Source organism: Muntiacus reevesi, chromosome 4, assembly GCF_963930625.1.
Source record: "Muntiacus reevesi chromosome 4, mMunRee1.1, whole genome shotgun sequence".
NCBI classification, from domain to species: Eukaryota; Metazoa; Chordata; class Mammalia; order Artiodactyla; family Cervidae; genus Muntiacus; species Muntiacus reevesi.
This window is the reverse complement of record NC_089252.1, coordinates 78053994-78077466: the sequence shown is the minus strand read 5'-3', so window position 1 is coordinate 78077466 and position 23473 is coordinate 78053994.

The following is a 23473-nucleotide window of genomic DNA, read 5'->3' as shown; positions in this document are numbered from 1 at the left end:
TCCTTTGAGCACACTGGTCCTCTAAGCCACTGCCAAACAAGTCAGCTGAACCAAGCACAACAGAACTTGATTGTCATGTCACATACAGTCACTCCCAAATTAAAACAAACAGCACAGCTCTGGCCTCAAGCATACTTCCCCACCACAGTGACCAAACAGGCTCTCACCTACGTTCTCATCCCCAGGACAGCGTGGTGGTGCTAAGGGCACAGGTGGCCCTAGGAGCTGCTTGCTCACAGACAGCCCCACTGTGGTTTCATCTTGGAATCCCACTCACTACAAACACAATCCTCATCTCTCTGTCAACTCCAAGCTGATCTCCCTTCCTGCACTTCCCATCTTCCACCTCTCTCATTCTGTCAAATATGGGTAAGATGCTCACAGTTCATCCAAAAATCCAGAACCTTACACCCAGCATAAAATACTCTTGGCAATCAGATTAACTTTCCTTCCATCTCTCTCCTAACATTCTTTCTTCTCTTTGTGAACCCTTGCCAAACTCCTCAAACTTTTTTCTCTTCTCTCAAAACCCTGAGCTTTTTCACAGAAAAAACTAATGTGGCACTCTCCAGGTAGAAGGGTGCCCTGACACCCATGTCTCCAGGCAGGGAAATATCTCTAGTTCACTGTTCAAGACACAATTCTGTATTCCCTCTACTTTGAAACCTCTTCCGAGTGTCTCAGGCAAGATTTTCCACCTTCCTCTGTGCGCACATTAGTGATATCACCACCTGGCAGGGTTGGAATTCCCCATGCACGATTCACTCTTTGTTCCAGACACCCTGGCCTTTCAGCTGTCGGCTTCGCTCAAGGCTTTGCCCCTGCCTTCACTCTGAGGCCCAAATATCTGCATAGCTTCTCTCTTATCTCCTTTCAAACTCTGCTCAAATGACATCCCCCTCTGAATCTCAAGGGCCACCTTTCCGAGGACAGGGGTCTTTGTCCGAATCCCTCTCTACTCGCTTTGGCCACCTTTTCCCTGGTGTTTGAGACCACCTGACCTCATCATGGTATTGAGTCTCATTATTCGTAGATCCCCAATTTGCAAACTCATATTTGCTGAAACTGATTGTAACACCAAAAGCAACACTGCAGTGTTTTTGCAAGTGTTTGTGGGTATTATGCAGGGCAGGGGGATATTTACCACTGAACATATGAAGTCTCAGAGTAGGTCAACTGGGCGATATTTTTACCTTTTCTCAGCTCTTATGTGCAAAAAAAAAAAAAAAAGGTGCACTCCTACAGTCTATTGAATACCTGTGCTTCACATATTTGTACTTTTTTGGGTGATTTTAGTGTCTCACTGAGCAGAGTAAAGTGCTGTCTGAGAAAAGTGAAAGTTGCTCAGACTCTTTGTGACCCCTTTGATTGTTGCTATCCCACAGACTGTAGTCCACCAGGCTCCTCTGTCCATGGGATTCTCCAGGCAAGAATACTGGAGTGGGTTGCCCTGTTCTCCTCCAGGGGATTTTCCCAACCCATCTAAGCCACCAGGGAAGCCGGAAGTGCTATCTAGGGTTCCTTAAGTAAGGGAAGGTTAGATGTGCCTTCTAGCGAAAAAGAAACCTGTTAGATAAGCTTTGTTCAGGCATGGATTAAAAACTCAATGTTTGCAGTAACTTCACAGGATACAACTGCCATTAACAAGAAGTGGCTGCATCTATTTTTTGTAAGAAACAATCCGCCTTCCTGCGGTAGACGTAAGTGCCTCTCTCAAAAGACAGAGTGCACCTCCGCATTACGTATCTATATTGTCCCTGCCTGTAACAGTGTCTGACACACAGCAGATGCTCCATAAATATGTGCTGAATTGGACTGAACCACAAACTATTTCAGAACAGAAACTACTTTTCTCTGCCTTCGTGCCACCAGTTTTTAGCCAAACCACTATCACACTTGAACTTTTGGTAACACCTGATGAAATAAAGGATGAATAAATAGACTTGTGAAACTCCTGCCCCCAAAGAGTAAGCTGGATTTTAGGTCCAGCTTTTCATCCAGGATCACTAGGTACTATTCTGCTACTATTTTATCACTATCAGCTTATTTGTAATGTTACCCTTAAGAAGGGCTTTAATGCATATCTTCAGTCTTGGCTGCATCACTGCACTGCATTCAAAACATGTTCCAAAATTCTGGGATCCATGATATACTGAAACCGCCAATACACAAAAGGATCTCACTGCCTGGGCAAAGTGCATATGAAAAAGTAGAAATCTGTGATGCAGTATTTCAGTGCATCTTTCTTTTCCAAGGCCAAACAATATGACCTTAATCAAATTACCTAGACATCAGCTTTGCTAAGCAAAAACCTGTTTCAAAACACAGAGTTTGTATATTTTGCCGTAAATGCACATTTTAAGAACTGTGTAAACCTGTGCTTGACATTCTACATCTTAAAGTACCAATTAGGTCTTTTCAAAGAAACACTAACACATTCATTGACTCCTTTCATGTCAGAATTGAAAATTGATTTCTCAATTTTAACTGGGCTACTTTGGCCGTTCTTGGATGCTAAGTGGCGAAAAATAGTGCTGTGGTTTAACTTACAAATGAAATCTGAGGAGCTGAAACAATGGTTAGTTTTGTATATAACAGCACTACAGGGACACTGCAGGGAGAAAAAAGAATGGTGGCCAAGTCCATGAGGTTTCCATGTATTTTTTTGTGTTCCATTTTCCCCTAAGATCCTCCCAGAGCTGACAGGGACTTCAGAGAGCAGAGGCCCTTCTATAGTAACACACATTAAGTAATACATACGTTATTGCACACAGTAGTAAATATGGAGCAATGACGCTGTATGACACATTTCCTAGGTACTCGGAAGAGAAGGTCTCTAGCTTCCTGACAGTGACAGGTACCTATATCTACACACACATTTGAATTTTTTTTAAGTGCTCAGTAAAACAAGTGGTCTTTGTTACCAAAGTATTGAATTCCTTGTTATTTAAGAAAAATAAGAAATTAAATGTAGACAAGAGAAAACAACCCTATTTAATTTTACTTACTCACTGTTTCCCATAATTCATTGCTTCCTACTATATCTATTAGAGTATGTCTTCTCCATTTTTGTCCCTTATCCTTTATTTCCTATAGTCTGAGTGACAAACATTTCACAGAAAAAACTTCGAGAAATTTTTGTGGGACAAAAAGACTCAGAGAAAATTAAAAAGAAAGCAACTAGTTCACTGAAGTTAATTGAGCTTGATTTTGACAGAACACCAAGAATAAGTTGGAATGCCTGAGCTTTCTTAATTAGCAAAAGTGAATTAGTAACTCATTTCCAAACCAGTGTCTGCAGCACTGTCTCATTGTGAATACCAGCTCCTAAAGGTTCTCTTGCTTTCAGAACTTCTGATAGAGATGGCTTTAAAAATTCCATAGGGGCCATGCCTAATACTCATTGTTCCTTCAAATTCATAATCTTATAAAAGAAAAAAAATGATTATTTAACAATAAAAAGCATACTTCCTTACTGAGTATTTCATTGCATGACTATTTTGAACTAAACAATTTTCTTTCCTGGGTCATAAACCACATTGTGGTTCAAATAAATGAAGTTATCAGATAACATAGGCTCTTATTTTATTTACTTATAAGGCTAGAATGGCTTAAAAATAAACACTCTAATAATTGGACAGTGCTCTGAAAAGTACAGAAATTGTCATTCTAGGAGTTTAAGGTTTCTGAGCACAAGCCAATGAAACAATTCCATCTGCAGCAACATGGAAGGACCCAGAGCTTATCATACTGAGCAATGTCAGACAGAGACAAATATCACATCATTTAGATGTGGAATCTAAAATAATGCTACAAAGTACTTACAAAACAGAAACAAAATCACAGACTCAGAGAATGAATTCATGGTTATCAGAAGGGAAGGATGGGGAGAAGGTATAGTTAGGGAGTTTGGGATGGACATGTACACACTGCTATATTTAAAATGCATAACCATACAAATTGTGAAATTATTTGTTCTAGTTCTATGAAGAATACTGTTGGTAGCTTGATAGGGATTGCATTGAATCTATAGACTGCTTTGGGTAGTACACTCATTTTCACAATATTGATTCTTCCGATCCATGAACACGGTATATTTCTCCACCTATTTGTGTCCTCTTTGATTTCTTTCATCAGTATTTTATAGTTTTCTATGTATAGGTCTTTTGTTTCTTTAGGTGGATATACTCCTAAGTATTTTATTCTTTTTGTTGCAATGGTGAATGGTATTATTTCCTTAATTTCTCTTTCTGTTTTCTCATTGTTAGTGTATAGGAATGCAAGGGATTTCTGTGTGTTAATTTTATATCCTGCAACTTTACTATATTCATTGATTAGCCCTAGTAATTTTCTGGTAGAGTCTTTAGGGTTTTCTATGCAGAGGATCATGTCATCTGCGAACAGTGAGAGTTTCACTTCTTCTTTTCCAATCTGGATTCCTTTTATTTCTTTTTCTGCTCTGATTGCTGTGGCCAAAACTTCCAAAACTATGTTAAATAGTAGTAGAGGAAACCAGATTTGAAAGAGACACATGTACCCCAATGTTCATCACAGCACTGTTTATAATTGCCAGGACATGGAAGCAACCTAGATGCCCATCAGCAGATGAATGGATAAGAAAGCTGTGGTACATATACACAATGGAATATTACTCAGCCATTAAAAAGAATACATTTGAATCAGTTCTAATGAGATGGATAAAACTGGAGCCCATTATACAGAGTGAAGTAAGCCAGAAAGATAAAGAACATTACAGCATACTAACGCATATATATGGAATTTAGAAAGATGATAACAATAACCCTATATGCAAGATAGAAAAAGAGACACAGATGTAGGAAACAGACTTTTGGACTCTATGGGAGAAGCGAGGGTGGGATGACCTGAGAGAACAGCATTGAAACATGTATATTCTCAAGTGTGAAACAGATCACCAGCCCAGGTTGAATGCATGAGACAAGTGCTCAGGGCTGGTGCACTGGGATGACCCAGAGGGATGGGATGGGGAGGGAGGTAGGAGGCGGGTTCAGGATGGGGAACACATGTAAATCCATGGCTGATTCATGTCAATGTATGGCAAAAAACACTACAATATTGTAAAGTAATTAGCCTCCAACTAATAAAGATAAATAGGAAAAAAAGAAAAAGTAAAGAATTACAGCAACCTGGAAAAAAAAAAAAAAGCATAACCAACAAGGATCTACTGTATAGCACAGGGAAATCTTCTAAATGTTATAGGGCAGCCTGGATGGGAGGGGAGTTTGGGGGAGAATGGATACCTCTATATGTATGGCTGAGTGGCTCTGCTATGCACCTGAAACTATCACAACATTGTTAATTGACTATACTTCAGTATAAAACAAAAAGTTCAAATAAAATAAAAAAATACTCAGGGTAGGATTTTTGCAACTCTATTATTTTGCTGCCAAGTTTCTAAGCTGTTCTGCAGAGAAAGCATGCATGGGTGCTAAGCATATATAAGGAACTTTGTAATTTGAAGAGACAGTTATTGTGTTATCGGACGAGAAGCTGGGATATTTCATACATTTGTGCCATTAACAACCCGCAGGGTGATAATTATTCTACCTATTTTACAAAGGCTCGGAGAAGTTCAGTATGTCATGGTACAAGCTTAGGTCACACCTCGAGTAAGGGCTAGAACTCAATCAGACCCTGGGTCAGGTGAGCCCAACGCAGCATCAGGAGCCCTCATCCCAAAGTTACTAGAGAACACAACAGGCAATCCACTCCAGGCAACAGTGAATTCCCTTTATGATTCTCACTTCTAGGTTTTTAAATTTCTTTTTTTTTTTTTACTATGACCTCATCTTTAAATGCAAATGAATGCTCAGATTTGAAACTCATGGACAATATCTTCTAGCCTACTTACTCTTTCTACTAAGACTCTTACAATGAATGTTCCTCTTGAATAATGTATATGTGTTTTATAGTAAAAAGTTTGAGGAATTTCAAATACATTGGGCTTTTTCCACTAGACAGCTATGGTTATACAGAAAACAATATTAATTAACCAGTCAAAGAAATAGTCTCCGATATCTAGATCAGGATCAGCTTCTGGGTTTCCTATTTCTTTTCCTTCCCTTTGTCTTGAGGATGATTACAATGTGGGCATTTGACAAGGCATGCTGTGACTATTTCTTGCAACTGTATAGCTGGGGTTTTCTAGATGCAACACTGTAAATAAACTTCAGTGTTAAAAAAAATTTTATATATATATATATGCATATATTTAGAAAGTTTTTCTACATGACGGCAAACCAAGAACTGTTGAAGACAATGAAGGCCATGATAACAATGGGAACATTTTTAGAAGACTGAGGCATTAATGGAGTCATGCATTTATTGACTGAAGATGCACACTGACCAGCCTCATGACCCAGTTTTCTGGGGGATCCCCTATTTCATATAATTATATTGAAAATCTATATTATATATAGCAAGATAATACTTTTCCCTCTAGTTGTAATTAATAAATGCAACATGATCTAATAAGGAAATAAGCCTATGTCTTCAAACCAGAATTTCTCAGGAGACTCTCAATATTTAATCCAGAACCTAAGATCAGCTTTGTTGTAGGCTGTACATGAATGTATATACTTCTGTAACCCACTGACTGCCTTACTCAAAGTACAAAGTTTCTCTTCGTATGTCACTGTGGCTGCTCCTTGCCTCTGAATTCACACAGAAATCCCTACTTACTATAAAGCACAGGAAGCTCAGCTCAGTGCTCTGTGATGACCTAGACAGGTGGGATGGGGAGAGGGATATATGTATACATATGGCTGGTTCACTTCACTGTACAGCAGAGACTAACACGGCATTGTAAAGCAATTACAACAATAACAACAACCACATTCTTGAAGAATTCTTGCTACCTGTTTGTGATAAACGAGCAAAAGATTTACAGCCTAACAGTAAGTAAAGTCATCAGTAAATGCTACGTGATGGTTATCTTGTGTCCAACAGAAGCTGATGCAAAACCACAAAGATTTAATGAATAAAGACCATTTCATTTGACAGTAATGTATATGACTTGATATTGGGAACTAGAATATAGAGTAGAGACATACCTTGGGATCTCGGTGTCTTTGTTTCCATCAGGAGGACAGGGAAGGGTTTGACTTGCTCATCAGCTGCTCCCCAGTGCCTTGTCTCCTGTCTGTCGTATGGTAGGCAACTGACGCACACCTACAGAAAAAATGAATGAATGAGTGAGTGAGTGAATCAGTGACGAAGAGTCCTAAATTCACTCCGCCAAATATAAAAAGAATGTAGTCTACGTTTAAGGAAAACAAAGTAGTCTATGCATGTTGAGATTCCTGGCAGATTTAAGTAAGCTTCAAACCTTGATGGAAACAATTCTGCAAATTACCATTTACATCTTACTAATGAGAACACTATAAAAGTCAATCTATAGTTATTTGATTGTGTAAATCAAAACCAGAGAATGCCCTCTGGTTGGTCTAGCCTACTGTCAACCTAAATTAACTCCAGAGACCCAGGACAGACCTTTGCCAAGCAAGAGCCATTTATTATGAGAAGGTCTGGGAGAAGATCACAAAAGGAAATTTACTACAACATGGGTGGGTCCTTTAAGCTAATTGGAAAGCATGAGACCCACTGATAAATTTACTAAAGGTGTGGACCATAAAAAAGGTTGGAAATAGGTCAGAATAGAGAACCCAGGTGGTTTCAGAATTGCTGGGCACAGCATATTCTAGTAAATAAATCCTACAATTAGGCAAAGAAATCCAGCACCATTTGCACAGTCCCATCTTGACTTGGCACCCAAAGTCATCACAGATCTAATTCTGCTTCTACCCTTGTAAATAAACTCACTGTCACAACTGACTCTTTCACATTTATCTTTCAGGCCCTGCTGCAAAAAAGAAGTATGTCAGTTATAATAACCTGGTTATCTAACCTGTTCCATTCCATGGAACCATGGAGGAGGACAACCCTCAGTTATTTTGTCACCCAACCTGGCATTGGACTCTTTTGGTCCAGCCTGCTGCCCATCACCAGAGGAGCATCCCCGGCCAGGAGACCAACGGTAGAGGATCCAAGTGTCCTACACAGCTGCTTTATGAAATATTCTTACTTTATCTTGGCTTAATAAGTCACTGGCATCAGCACTGCCAACTCGGCTGCAACTCTGGACTTTCCCTACCAAAGGGAGCATTGAGACTCAAGTCCCACCCAGGCTCTTGAGGGTGAACCCCTTGAGAGCCTCAATGACCGTTTTTGGGGCTGCCCAGTCTTTCTACGTCTGTACTTCCAGGCTGCAAGGTTTTGAAATTTTCTGTACAGTTTGTGAGGACTTTTGCACTTTGCCATCCAATGTTGTACCTCGGTTCACTGTTTGTTTTCGAATGCCCTGTTTTCATAGAACCCTATTCTTTCAGACGGCGGGCTATTTGGGGAAAATTTTGAAATGATTAAAATTTTAAAAGGCTCTCGGCAGACTAAAAAGAAAAAATGTATGTATGTGACTGTATCATTATGACTATAGTACTGCTGCAAATCATGTTATTTTTTTTTTAAGTACAAAAAAAAAAGATATTTAAAGACCAAAAACTGTGCTGAGAAAAGTATACCTTACCTGTCTTTGGTATGAGATAGGTCACAAGGGAAAAAGGTATTGGCTGAACGGAATAGAGGTCTTGATCTTGGGAATGCATGCCAGTAATGTATTTTACAGTACACGTTACTCATTTATGTTCAATATTTGTATTTGTGTTCCCTTTTGTTACTTTAATTAGGATATGGGTATTTTGCAATAATTTTAATAATGATTAAACTATTTGAAGGAAAGAATATGGATTTTTCATGTCTTGAGGTTTGGTTCATGCCCCCCTATGACTGATCAGTGTGATAAGGACTTTAAAAAAAAGAGCATGTATGTTTTTTACTGTTTGTAAGAAGTACTTTCGTTAATCCTGCTGCTCATGTGCCAATTTAGTGGAGAAACACCCTTGCTGAAAAATTCCCCTTTCCATTCTCTTTCAATTCTGTGATATTGTCCAAGAATGTATCAATAAAATACTTTGGTTAACTTTTTTATTTCCCGCAATAAATATTTTTAGTTGTTTATCCCTTTTTATTGACAGCTGCTTTCATACTTATTTTAAATTAGGGAACCACGTGAACAGTCAAGCCTGTTAAAAGCTCACATCTTAGCCCACAAATGAAGACGTAGCTGACAGACATTTATTAACTCGTTGTCATCATTTAAGTCCCTAAGTTATGTCTGAGTCTTCTGCGACCCCATGCACTGTAGCCCACCAGGGACCTCTGTCCACAGAATTTCGCAGGAAAGAATACTGGAGCAGGTGGATCATTTTCTTCTCCAGGGATCTTTTCTACCCAAGTATCAAACCCACATCTCCTGTACTGGCAGTTGGATTCTTTACCCCTGAGCCACCAGGGAAGCCCATATATTAACCCAAAGGTGCTAAATTCTCTCATAGAAAAGCTGCTTCTAAGCCCGTACATTCCATTTCTTCATAATTGAAGTTGAGACCTAACCATCTCAGACACTTTCTCAGAGAGTTATCTATCCAAAATAGCAAGAATGCGAAAGGGAAGAGAAAAATAAAGAAGCAACACAAGCTTCAATACATAGCAGTCTAGGTCAATGTAGTAAATTGATAAACACATCCCCAAAACTTAACCAAAGGAGAAGTAAATAAAGATAACTAGTATACAGCATTTGTCTATATTTTCAAATAAATAGGTTGGCCATGTAGATGATAAGATTAAGATTTGGGGTTACCAAAGTTCAACAGGAGGGAATGGCCTTATAGATCAACTTGTAGTAACTTGGGTTTCAGAAGCACAAAATAACGTCCCTTTGCAGAGAGTGATACTGGTCCTTAGCACTCAGGATTAGATCATAAAATCCAAAGTGAATTTCAAGAAATCACTGTGCATCTAAGTGTAACTCGTTTTCAACTGTGATTAATAAAATCCACACCTAATTCCACCTTTGGCATCTTCTGACCTCTTCCTGCCACCCCTTAGCTGTCTCAGCCCAGGTAATGTATGTGCAAAGAATAGAAAATTCACTTCACCATCAGCTGAAAAAAACTAATCTATCCCCCAGGTTCTCCTATCCCTCAAACACCCTTCAAATTCTGTCATTTTGCAAACACATTTTGCAAACCTCCACTCATTCTGGACTAAGGGTTAATGTAGGTTCGCATCATTGTTTCATGGGCATGTGTGCTTTGCTCCCTAGAATTCTTTAAAATCAACTTCAGGCAAAGTTTTCTATGTACTCACTTGGGTCTGTTTAAATTGTTTTCCTCTCTTTTTCTGGCATCAGGACCAGACAACTCAGAATTCTACTCTTAAGTGCCTCCCCTTGCTCTTGGGATTGCCATCTTTTTGTTTCCAGTCTCAGGCTTATTCAGTTCAGTCGCGCAGTTGTGTCCGACTCTTTGCGACCCCATGAATTGCAGCACGCCAGTCCTCCCTGTCCATCACCAACTCCCGGAGTTTCCTCAAACTCATGCCCATCGAGTCAGTGATGCCATCCAACCATCTCATCCTCTGTCGTCCCCTTCTCCTCCTGTCCTCAATCGCTCCCATCATCAGGGTCTTTTCCAATGAGTCAACTCTTCGCATGAGGTGGCCAAAGTAATGGAGTTTCAGCTTCAGCATCAGTCCTTCCAATGAACACCCAGGCCTTATCTCCTTTAGGATGGACTGGTTGGATCTCCTTGCAGTCCAAGGGACTCTCAAGAGTCTTCTCCATCACAATAGTTCAAAAGCATCAAATTTTTGGTGCTCAGCTTTCCTCACAGTCCAACTCTCACATCCATACATGACCACTGGAAAAACCATAGCCTTGACCAGACGGACTTTTATTGGCAAATTTTAACTTTTTGGAAGCTGTCTTTCCGAAGTCTCATGTGGCCACCAGGTTACATGCAGGCTGCTGCCCCAGACTCCAGAGCCCAGATGATACTGGTGTTTCCCCCAAGCTTCCTTTTGACCAGATCCTCCTTGCTGGTCCGAATCATCAGGTTCAAGAAGAACTTATATTCTCTTCACCACCCCCTTGGGTGTGAAGGCAGTGGTAGAGCATTCAGTCAACAAATGATTTGAGTGCCTCCTGTGTATCAGACATTGTTCTATATTCTTAGGGAAACGGCACTTAGACAGGAAGTCACACCCCTTGCCCTCAAAGAGCTTGCATTCAAGAGGATTGTTAAGCATTACTTGGATGCTGTTCTTTGACCCCAAGCTTCCCTGGTGGTTCAGATGGTAAAGAATCCGCCTTTAATGAGGGAGATCTGAGTTCGATCCCTGGGTTGAAAAGATCCCCTGGAGGAGGGCATGGCAACCCACTCCAGTATTCTTGCTTAGAGAATCCCATGGACAGAAGAGTCTGGCGGGCTACAGTCCATGGGGTCACAGAGAGTCAGATACGACCGAACGACGACTACTCACAGCACAGCATAGCACTTTGGCCCAGAGGTGATCTTGTTAGGAGAGACGACCTGATTCACTGTAGAAATACACAAATTTAGAGCTGGCCTTTCCTTGGTGAGCTTTTTCCCTTCCTCCACTGAGCTTCTTCTCCTTCTCCATAGCCCCCTCACTTCCACTTATAAAGTCGGACCATGCCAATTCTTTATTCTGCTTGTTGTTCCCTTGTGTTTGTTATGCTGTGGGCTCCAAGAGCACATGGAGAGCCAAGGAGGAAGACGCCCAGTCATGTACACACCTGGTTCCACAGCTGAGAAACTGCATTTGCTTCTCAACTGCAGAGATCTATTTAGGACAAGAAAAGGAAATCCCAGGGAATGGTTATTCTAACTTTGAGTGAACCAGCAAGCCACATCCACTATGAGAGTAATTGGCACATTACTGTTTACCTTCTCCTTCAAACAAGCAGGGCTTTCCGGCAAGTTCTGCACTGGCTACTGAGCAGGACAATGACAGAGTCCATCGCAGTGACTGTTACCCTTCTGGTGAACATTTACTGCCAGAGAAACTGGTCAGGCAAACCGTACTGGTCCTTGAGCCAAGAGAGGTGGGCTGCCTTTACTACTGCCTGGACGTTTCATGCATAAATTCATCAGGTAGTTGGTATGTGCTTAGAACTGTGTTAACTGATTCTTATTCATCCCACTTAATCTTAAAAACAGCTCTATGTGAGAGAGATTAATATTATCCTCATTTTCAAGAGTAAAAATGAGAATGATTCCCCTACTATTATGCAGTTGATAAGTAGCAAAGCTGGAACTGGAGCAAAGCTTCCCAGGTGGTGCTAGTGCTAAAAAACCTGTCTGTCAAAGCAGGAGATTTAAGAGAAATGGGTTCAATCCCTGGATTGGGAAGATCGCCTGGAGAAGGGCAACCCACTCCAGTATTCTTGCCTGGGAAATCCCATGGACAGAGGAGCCTTGAGGGCTACAGTCCTTACAGGGTCACAAAGAGTCAAGCATGACTGAAGTGACTTAGCACACACTCAAAGCTGGGACTAGAAGCCAGATCTCACTGACTCTGGACCCAATACTACAAAACATTCAATTGTAATGCCCAGAACATGCTATCCTGTTCTCCCTGAAACAGCAATTGCAATCACCATAAATAAAATAATAAATTTCTAACCACAATAAGATTTTACAAGATGAGTATTTGTATGAAATATACACTATAATAATTACTATAAGGATAGATTCTTAAACAGTATTTATCGTAATTAAGTGTTATAGAAAAATGCCCAGTTATTTTCAATACAATTCTAACTATATTAATACACTTGCATATGCCAAGGTAAACTGAACAAAATATACAAAATGAACTAGACAAATATAAGTGATTATTTTTTACTCAATTTGTTTTTCCTGTACTTTTGTTTCCTTTGCAATGAACACACAGTACATTTATAAATCAGTGGGAAATGCTAATTTTAAAACCATCCTGTGGATTTCTGCTAAGATGTCAAGCTAGCACCGCATGTCCTGGCTTCATACTTAAAACCATCTCTGGATATAAATTCTGCAGCACCTCTTCTGGACTCCGCACTGATCTTAGAATTTCCTGGCACTTTTTAAAAATACTGATTTGCAGCCTCTACCCAAGGCTGATTAAAACAGAAATTTTGCAGGAAGACTTAGACATTGATGTAGTTTTAAAATCTCCCCACACATGGTTTTAAGAAAAATGTGGATATGAGGGATAAGGACTTGAATGGATACTAGGAATTCTGAATGATGAACCATCCCCACCCAGCATATCACTCACCTTCCATGATCCTCTAGCATGGATTAGTCAACAGAAAAGCCAACACCCCAGTGAGCCAGAGTGAGGGCCCAGAAATGGAATTGTGCATATGGATCTTTCTCACAGACAAAATTTTACAAAAGCAGTACACTCGCCCATATTATACACAATCAATTCCAGAGTGATTAAGGAGAAAAATGTCAAAAAGAATTTTTTTAAAGGCCCATAGAAAAAAATATAGAGGAGGATATTTCTGTCCTTGGGTCTAGAAAACATTTTTTTACAGAAGACAGAAAGAAGGATCACCATGAAAGGAACAATTCATTTTGATTATATTAAAATTGAGTGCTGTTCATTAAAAAACACTTTAAAGCAAGTTCAAGCAAACTACTACCTATAAGAAGGTATTCACAATACATACACCAATAAAGGATTAATATTATAAATATATATTAGGAAAACATCTACATATACACAAGGTATCTATGAGAAATATATTCATTGGGAAGACTTATGCTGATGTGCCAATTCTTTGGCCACCTGATGTGCAGCGCCAACTCATTGGAAAAGACCCTGATGCTGGGAAAGATTGAAGGCAGAAGGAGAAGGGGACGACAGAGGATGAGATGGTTGGATGGCACCACTGACTCAATGAACAGGAGTTTGAGCAAGCTCTGGGAGATGGTGATGGACAGGGAAGCCTGATGTGATGCAGTCCATGGGGTTGCAAAGAGTCGACATGAGTGAGCGACTGAACAACAACAATCAGATAGAGGCCCTAACCTTCAACATGACTGGATTAAATGAGAAAGGTGCCTGTTGATGAACCGGTCACTGCAGCAAGAGGGTGGGGCTAAGCATAGGTCCTAACCATCCCTCCATTAGTTAGAGTAGGGGGTTTAGTCGCGAAGTCATATCTGACTCTCTGTGACCCCATGGACTGTGATCTACCAGGCTGCTCTGTCTGTAAGATTTTTCAGGCAAGAATACTGGAGGGGGTTGCCATTTCCTTCTCCCAGAGATCTTCCCACCCCAGGGATCAAACTTGCATCTCTTGCACTGGCAGGCAGATTCTTTACCACTGAGATGCCAGGGAAGCCCTCGACTACAGTAGGTAACCTACACATGCACCTCCAAGTTGAGAACTCTCAAAGATATGAATGTGCTGGCTGTTGTTCTGTGTTACTCCACTTTTCAAGGAACTGTATGGTAGGGGGAAAAAGATCTTTATTTTTTATGTTTTTTTTTTTTTAATGTATTATTTGTGTGAAAAGTATTATAAACCTATTACAGTATGGTGATATATAGCCAAATGTGTTAGCTGGATACCTAGGCTAACTTAATTGGACTCATGAACAAACTGGACTTAAGAATGAACTTCCGGAATGAAACTCAGTCACATGTAGGAGACACAGTGTGTGTGTATGTGTGGCTGTGTGTGTGCAGATGTACATGCACTCAGTTGTGTTTTACTCTCTGCGACCCCCTGGACTATAGTCTGCCAGGTTCCTCTGTACCTGGGATTTCCCAAGTAAGAACACTGGAGTGGGGTGCCATTTCCTACTCTAGGGGATCTTCCTGACCCAGGGATCAAACCCAGGTCTCTTACATCTGCTGCATTGGCAGGCAGATTTTTTTTATCACTAGCACCACCTGGGAAGCCCCATCTCAGGGAAACTGAGATGGCTGATTCTATTAAATAGTAATCCTGAGCGAGTCATCTAATTCTGATATTACTGGGCTCCTGCTCCTTCCTTCTTGAATAGAAGAAATCTTGACCATAGGTCAGAATAAGGCTCAGGTTTCATACCTGGGTAAGGTCATGTGTATATTTCCAGAGGGAACTTTACAAAGCTATGTATAAATCTAGCATTAAGATTTCTTAATGCTACTCATGCCAGTGAGGAAGCCACAGTTAGAACCAGACATGGAACAACTGACTGTTTCAAAATTGGGAAAGGAGTACAACAAGGTTGTATATTGTCATCCTGCTTATTTAGTTTATATGCAAAGTACATCATAAGAAATGCCAGGCTGGATGAAACACAAGCTGGAATCAAGATTGCCAGGGGAAATATCAATAACCTCATATATGCAGAGGATACTTCCCTAATGGCAGAAAGTGAAAAGGAACTAAATAGCCTCTTGATGAGGGTGAAATAGAAGAGTGAAAAAAACTGGCTTAAAACTCAACATTCAAAAAACTAAGATCATGGCATCTGGTCCCATAACTTCAGGGCAAATAGAAACAGTGACAGGTTTTATTTTCTTGAGCTCCAAAATCACTGCAGATGGTGACTGGAGCCATGAAATTAAAAGATGCTTGCTCCTTGGAAAAAAAGCTTTGAAAAACCTAGACAACATTTTAAAAAGCAGAGATATCACTTTGCTGACACAGGTCTGTATAGTTCAAGTTATGGTTTTTCCACTAGTCATGTATGGATGTGAGAGTTGGATATGCTGAATGCTGAAGAATGGATACTTTTGAACTGTGATGCTAGAGAAGACTCTTGAAACAGCAAGGAGATCAAACCTGTCAATACTAAAGGAAATCAGTCCTGGATATTAATTGGAAAGACTGATTACTGAAGCTGAAACTCTAATACTTTGACCACTTGATGCAAAGAGCTGACTCACTGGAAAAGACCCTGATGCTAGGAAAGATTAAAGGCAGGAGGAGAAGGGGGCAACAGAAGATGAGTGGTTGGATGACATCACTGACTCAATGGACATGAGTTTGAGCAGGCTCCAGGAGATGGTGAAGGACAGGGAAGCCTGGAGCGCTACAGTCCATAGGATCGCAAACAGTCAGATACGACTTAGCAACTAAACAACAACTCATGTTACCACTCACATGTATATTTTCTCCATAGAAAAACCCTCATTTCAATTTAAAATGACTTGTATGACTTATCGGGATACACATACACCTTCCTTGAACAAAATCTTCTGGGCCAAAGTGTCTGACTTTCAAACATTTGGAATACAGGTATTACTGACTTCTAGAATTACACACAGTTCATTTCCTCATTCTCCTTGGAAAGAAACTAAAAAGTGAGAAAGACAAATGACATGTAAACAAGAATTCCCCTCAATTGTCATATACGGAGTAGAATGCCACACTCGTTGCCAGCTCATCAGCAGTGCAGAGGTAGCAGTGTAAATATTAATTTAGCAAGCCTGCTGCTTTGCATTTTATCAAACAACCAGCACAATTACACTAATGACGGCAATCGATACCCAAGAAGACCTGACGGTCGAGTTGAACATTGTCTACAACAGATCCACCGGCCCCCATAGGACTGCACTTTCCTTTTTTAGTGTTATGCCATAAACTATCCTCCATGATTCTGCTTTTAGGGGGAGAAATGTGCACAGTCTATCTCAAGACAAGTTAGAAGAAGGGATACGTAATATAAGTTCTCAGCCACTACCACCTGATGTTGTTTGGTTGGTTTTTCAAGAATACTAGTTGTCTAACTAGAACCAACCCCTCCAGGAAGGCTAGCTAAAGGCAGGTTGGAGGGCTCACTTGTGGCATCTCTGATTTAGAAGTGCTGGAATGGAAACTGAGAATCTGCAAGTCCAGCTGATCCTGCTCTGGAAGAACCACACTTAGAGCACTTTTAGGACTATGGAAACAGGTGGGGCAGGAAAACAGGAAAGCCACACCCATCTCTAAGCTCAGTGGTCCTATACCCAGACAAGTCCAAGTGTGGCAAAGAAGCCAAATCTGACTCCATGTTGAAAACTGTTTCTTTGAGTTGCTTTTCGTTGCTTTTGTTATTATAATCATGCAGAATGGCTTGCCTCAAAGGACCTGCCCCTCTGCCTAACTGTAAACTAAAGTGCCTTAGCTCAGCTCAAGGAGAGATAATCTGATCCTGCCACCTGTGAATAGAAGAGATTAACACACTCCTTCCAAAGGGCAGTGAAGTTTTTCAAGATTGAAGACCCTTTCACTTTGCTCCCCCACTGCCTCTTCCTCTCTATTCTGCCTTTTGACTTTAATTCCTCCTTGCTTTTTTCTCTCTAACTCCACAAGAGAAACTGGCATCCAGACCACAACAAGATGGTTACTCTGAGACATTACTCTGCCATCTTCTCAGTCAGCTGGCTTTCCGAATAAAGTTGTTTTCCTTGCCTCAACACCTTGCCTCTTGTATTCACTGGCCTGTAGTGTGATAAGCAGAGCAAGCTTGGACTTAGTAACAGAAGTCTGTATGTCTGCAGGGAGCTTGGCAGAGTTGCACATCACTCTCAAAGATCCCTTAATCCTCACTAGCACAGGATTCTATATTCCATTGTTGGAAATGGCACACAGGACATGGTCCTAGCTCTCAAGTGATAACAGAGTTATATGATGAAGCAAAAACACCAAAATCTAAGTGAATGATTTTATGAAGTAGTGAATGGGAGGTCACTGTATAATGTTTCCAATTGCGTATGCTTCAAATTTTCATACTAAAAATTTAAATGCCCACACCACTTTTTTTTTTTTTTTTTTTTTGTACACTTGGGTTGTGTGATTCGGATCATGCTGGAAAAGTCCAAGGGTGATGGGAAGTTGGCAGGGGTGGAAGGAGAAGAATGAGTTTTAAATAAGATCCCGGGAAGCTGGGGCCCCACTAGATGGGCTCTGGTTTGAGCTATTCTGCTAGGAAGTCATTCACAAAGGCCTCCACAAAGGCAGGGGTGATCTCCTCCATGTCAGGGGTGATCTCCTCCATGTCCATCACGTACGTGGCCTGGGCTGACATGTCCAGAATGGTGAGTAAAAGGGCAGCCTCGGGCAGGTTGGTGTAATCTCACAGGGAGTCAGTCATGTCATCCTCCCCCTGCCACAAAAAAACAGGGGCAGCACCTCCTCCTCTTTGGCTTTGTATCTGGCAATGATCACCTCAGCTATTGACTGGATCAGCTGCTTGGCTGCCTCCAACTCCCCGTCATCCTCAGAATCTATCATCAGGACGAGGCAGGGGCCCTCCTTGAGCTGCATGGTGTTGGAGTCGGAGAGCTCCAGCACGGGCCTGGGGTGCCATGGCTGCCCAATCTCATTTCCAATTTTTGAGTACTATCTAGCATAACCCCAAAACTCTTTGATTTTAAATGTATTATATACTTTTCCCCAAAATGTTTTAAGGGACTACATAAATAACATACACCTGACACACATTTAAAAATATTTTAATCACTGGTGTGGTAAGAGTCGGGAACTGATCTGTCAATGGGTTCATGTGTCCATGTGTGTATCTGTGTGCAAATGAGATGTATGGGAGAAAATGGATGAGGAGCTGTGTCACTGATGGACTCTCCAACATGAAAGAGGTGGAATACAGAAAAAAAAAAGTTTAAACTACTCAACAAGTTGGATGAAACAGGATTGCATTTGGCTGCAACCAACAGAAAACTCAACATATATAGATTTATTTTGTAAGAAACCAAATAAATTCTTTAGGTAAACAGTTGAGGTCTGTTGCAGTTGGTCAAAAATGATGTTAAGAACCAGAGTTCTTTTGCTTTTCCTGCTTTGCCTTCCTGATGTGTGTAACTTTAATCTGCACAGTCACAAAATGGCTAGTGCATCTCTGGACAATACACATACTCTCTAAGAGGTAAAAACAGAAAAGCTATAAAATTCTTGCGATTTGCCTTTTATTCAGTAAGTGAAACTTTTCTCCAAGAGTTCTTAAAATCTCTTGGCCAGAAACGTACCACTTAGCTCCCTCTGAAACTTGGCCTCTTCCAACATACAGAATAGAGAACAGGAATAAGTTACTGGGAATGCATTTTGACTGAGAAAACAGTATCTGTCAAGCTTATGTCCTGGGAAATGTTATATAAACTCTCCATACTTCAAGCAACTTCTCAGAACATAGTGGTGACAACTATTAAGGACACAAAATCACTGCAACCAAGAAGACAAACTTAGGAATTCCCCAGGCAAGAATACTAGAGTAAGTTGCCATTCCCTTCTCCAGGGGATCTTCCTGACCCAGGTATTTAACCCAGGTCTCCAGCATTGCAGGCAGATTCTTTACCTTCTGAACCACCAGGGAAGTCCAGCAAATCTTCAAATAACATCAAGTTCTGAAAAAACTACCCCAGATGTTGAAATGTAGGGTAAGGAGAGACTTGTGTGTCAATTTGGATGGGGGATTGCTTCAGTGAGAATTCCATACAGCAGAGGATCCAGGCAGGCGGCATTCCACAAAGCCGTGTTTGGAAGCCTCCTTAACTGCGTGCCACCCTGAGAGCTGTTTAACTAAAACTCACCGTGGGAAATACCAGGGCTGGCGAGGACCACTCAGATACATTTTGCACAGCTCATTAGGCTGCTGCAGAAGCCTGCTTGCTCTCTGGGTAGCAAGTGTCCGCATATTCGCTCTCATTCTGGGCTATGTTTGAAGGCAGATTATCTATTCAGCCAAACTCCTTTGCTTGCACATGAGGAATCACAATGAGAAGCTCCATATCAGGCTGCCATTTCAGTGCCAAGCGGTCTTGGAACAGAACCAAGCCCAGATCTAATTCTGCCCTCCCTGCTTTAGTCCACTCTCATCTGCCATATACCAAAATTAAGTGTAATTCCAACTTGTGGAGGTATGTTGTTTCCATCCAAACTGGAGGCAGAACTCATCCCAGACACAATAAACAAAGTGTAGTTTCAACTCCATCAAATCAGTAGTGAATGGGAGGTATCAGGTATCAGAATGATACCTTTTAAAAGTCTTTGCCCAGATTCAGTCAGTTCAGTTGCTCAGTCGTGTCTGACTCTTTGCGATTCCATGAATCGCAGCATGCCAGGCCTCCCTGTCCATCACAAACTCCCGGAGTTTACTCAAACTCATGCCCATCGAGTCGGTGATGTCATCCAGCCATCTCATCCTCTGTCGTCCCCTTCTCCTCCTGCCCCCAATCCCTCCCAGCATCAGGTTTTTTTCCGAGTCAACTCTTTGCATGAGGTGGCCAAAGTATTGGAGTTTCAGCTTCAGCATCCGTCCTTTCAATGAACACCCAGGCCTTATCTCATTTAAGATGGACTGGTTGGATCTCCTTGCAGTCCAAGGAACTCTAAAGAGTCTTCTCCAACACCATAGTTCAAAAGCATCAAATTTTCAGTGCTCAGCTTTCCTCACAGTCCAACTCTCACATCCATACATGAACACTGGAAAAACCATAGCCTTGACTAGACAGACCTTTGTTGGCAAAGTAATATCTCTGCTTTTTAATATGCTATCTAGGTTGGTCATCACTTTCCTTCCAAGGAGTAAACGTCTTTTAATTTCATGACTGCAGTCACCATCTGCAGTGATTTTGGAGCCTAGAAAAATAAAGTCTGACACTGTTTCCACTGTCTCCCCATCTATTTCCCATGAGGTGATGGGACCAGATGCCATGATCTTAGTTTTCTGAATGTTGAGCTTTAAGCCAACTTTTTCACTCTCCTCTTTCACTTTCATCAAGAGGCTTTTTAGTACCTCTTCACTTTCTGCCATAAGGGTAGTCTCATCTGCATATCTGAGATTATTGATATTTCTCCCAGCAATCTTGATTCAAGCTTGTGCTTCTTCCAGCCCAGCGTTTCTCATGATGTACTCTGCATATAAGTTAAATAAGCAGGGGGACAATGTACAGCCTTGATGTACTCCTTTTCCTATTTGGAACCAGTCTGTGGTTCCATGTCCAGTTCTAACTGTTGCTTCCTGACCTGCATACAGGTTTCTCAAGAGGCAGGTCAGATGGTCTGGTATTCCCATCTCTTTCAGAATTTCCCACAGTTTATTGTGATCCACACAGTCGAAGGCTTTGGCATAGTCAATAAAGCAGAAATAGATGTTTTTCTGGAACTCTCTTGCTTTTTCTGTGATGCAACAGATGTTGGCAGTTTGATCTCTGGTTTCTCCGCCTTTGCTGAAACCAGCTTGAGCATCTGGAAGTTCTCGGTTCACGTATTGCTGAAGCCTGGCTTGGAGAATTTTGAGCATTACTTTACTAGCGTGTGAGATGAGTACAACTGTGCGGTAGTTTGAGCATTCTTTGGTATTGCCTTTCTTAGGGATTTGAATGAAAACTGACCTTTTCCAGTCCTGTGGCCACTGATGAGTTTTCCAAATTTGCTGTCATATTGAGTGCAGCACTTACCTACTGATTAAAAAGATTTTTTCAGTTTCTTTTGCTGACTTGTGTTCTCTCTTCCCACTTAATTACCTTACTAGACTAGACATCCTGACATGCCTTCAAAATCAAAACAGAAGCCATACAATCATTTCTACAGTTTAGCCCACTTGGCACACTACTGGCATATTGTAAAAAATACAAAGTATCCTAATGCTGATGCTTACTTATTGGCAAGTTCAATTCCCAGGCTTATAGTCATCCATCCATCACCTCCAAGCAACCTGTCCCATTCTGGGAAGACTCTGAACACATAGAGTGACTCTTACTGTGTAATGACGACAGGGAAAGTATGAGTGTCACACCCTTGTCAGCCCAATCTGTGTATTGATTACTATGGAATTCCTCTCTCAAGTCCCTTCCAAACTTCTAAATGGAAGGAAAAGCTAAATACATTTCCCAGATGCTGCAACTATGACTTCGGATCTAAATTAGTTGTACTCTCCAAAGGCACACATGGGGGATTTTGACAAGGAGATGCAGTGAATAATAAAAAATATTTTATTCATCCAGAAGGCAACAAGAAAGGAGAGGAAAAAATAAAATGGTAGGACAAACAGAAAACAACTAGTCAGATGGTTGCTTTATACCTCAATGGGCATTTTTGTTAAATATAAATGAGCTAAATATGGCAATTAATAGACAGGGACTATCAGACTTCTCTTTTTTAAAGACAAACTAAGCTGCTTACAAGAGATATTCCTTAAATTCAAGGCACAGAAAGGTTGCTGACTAACGGAGAGACTTTCAGGTCATCCAGTGGTTAAGATTCTGCCTTGCAATGCAGGAGACACAGGTTCAATCCCTGGTGGGGGAACTAAGATCCCACTCGCCACGGAGCAACTAAGCCCCTGTGACGCAATTAGAGAGAAGCCCAACAGCTGCAATGAAAGACCCCGCATGCCACAATGAAGACCCTGTGTGCCTCCACTAAGACCCAGCACAGCTAAAATAAAAAATTTTTTAAAAATCATCAACTGATATATGGTTAAAAAAAATAAAAGAAAGAAAGAAATGGGGAAAAAAGTCTAATAGAGTGGGCTGAATGGTGGCTCCATAGACATCAGGTCCCCATCTCTGGGATCTGAACTGTTATCTTATGTGGAAAAACAATCTTTACAGATGTAGGTGAATTAACGATCTTCGGATATGGAGATTATCCTGGATTATCTAAGTGAGACCTAAAGGCCATCACATGTATACTTGTAAGAGGGACACTGAGGAGTGTTTTATACACAGACTAGGAGAAAGCTGTGTGATTTAGGAGGCAGGAGATGGAGTGATACAGTCACGAGCCAAGGGATGCTGGCAGCCACCAGGGTCTGGAAGGGATTCTCCTCCTAGAGCCTTTGCGGGGAGTTCAGCCCTGCTGACACCTTGATTCAGCCAGGGATTTCAGACTTCTGGGATCCAGAGCAGTGAGACAATAAATTCACTTATTTTAAGACATGAAATCTGTGTTAATGTCTTAAAGATGCTCTAAGAAACAAAGGCAAATGGAGAATGGCATGCCTTATAAAACCAAACAAAAGAAAACTAGTGTGACTCTAGTTTTGCTAGAGTTATAATCTCTACTATTGTCTCTTGCCATAGAGGGGGCATTGCATAACAATAAAAGGAAAAGAAAATTGAGAGCCATCTTTCTGCTTTGCTTGCCTTTTCTCCTGGAAAAGCAAGGTCTTGGAATCATCAAGCTTTCTGGAGATTTCCTGCAGGCTCTGTGAGCATGAATGCTGTCAGTAATTAAACAACGTGAAAGTATAATCACCAAATAGCAACAGAGCAGAACACCAGCAGGATACCAAGCTGCTGAGATACATTAGCCAGTGTGGTCTTAATCCTATGACCCACCAGGGAAGAAAAGGAATATAGACACGCTTCAATGCTTCAAATCACCTAAGTCTGGATCCTTCCATGGAGTAAGGCAAAGTGCCCACTAAATTTCTTTTTCACCAAATATCCACCATCCACCATAGGTCTTTCTTAAAGACACACAATGAACAGGCCCCTTGATATATGCTGTCTGAGTCTGTTT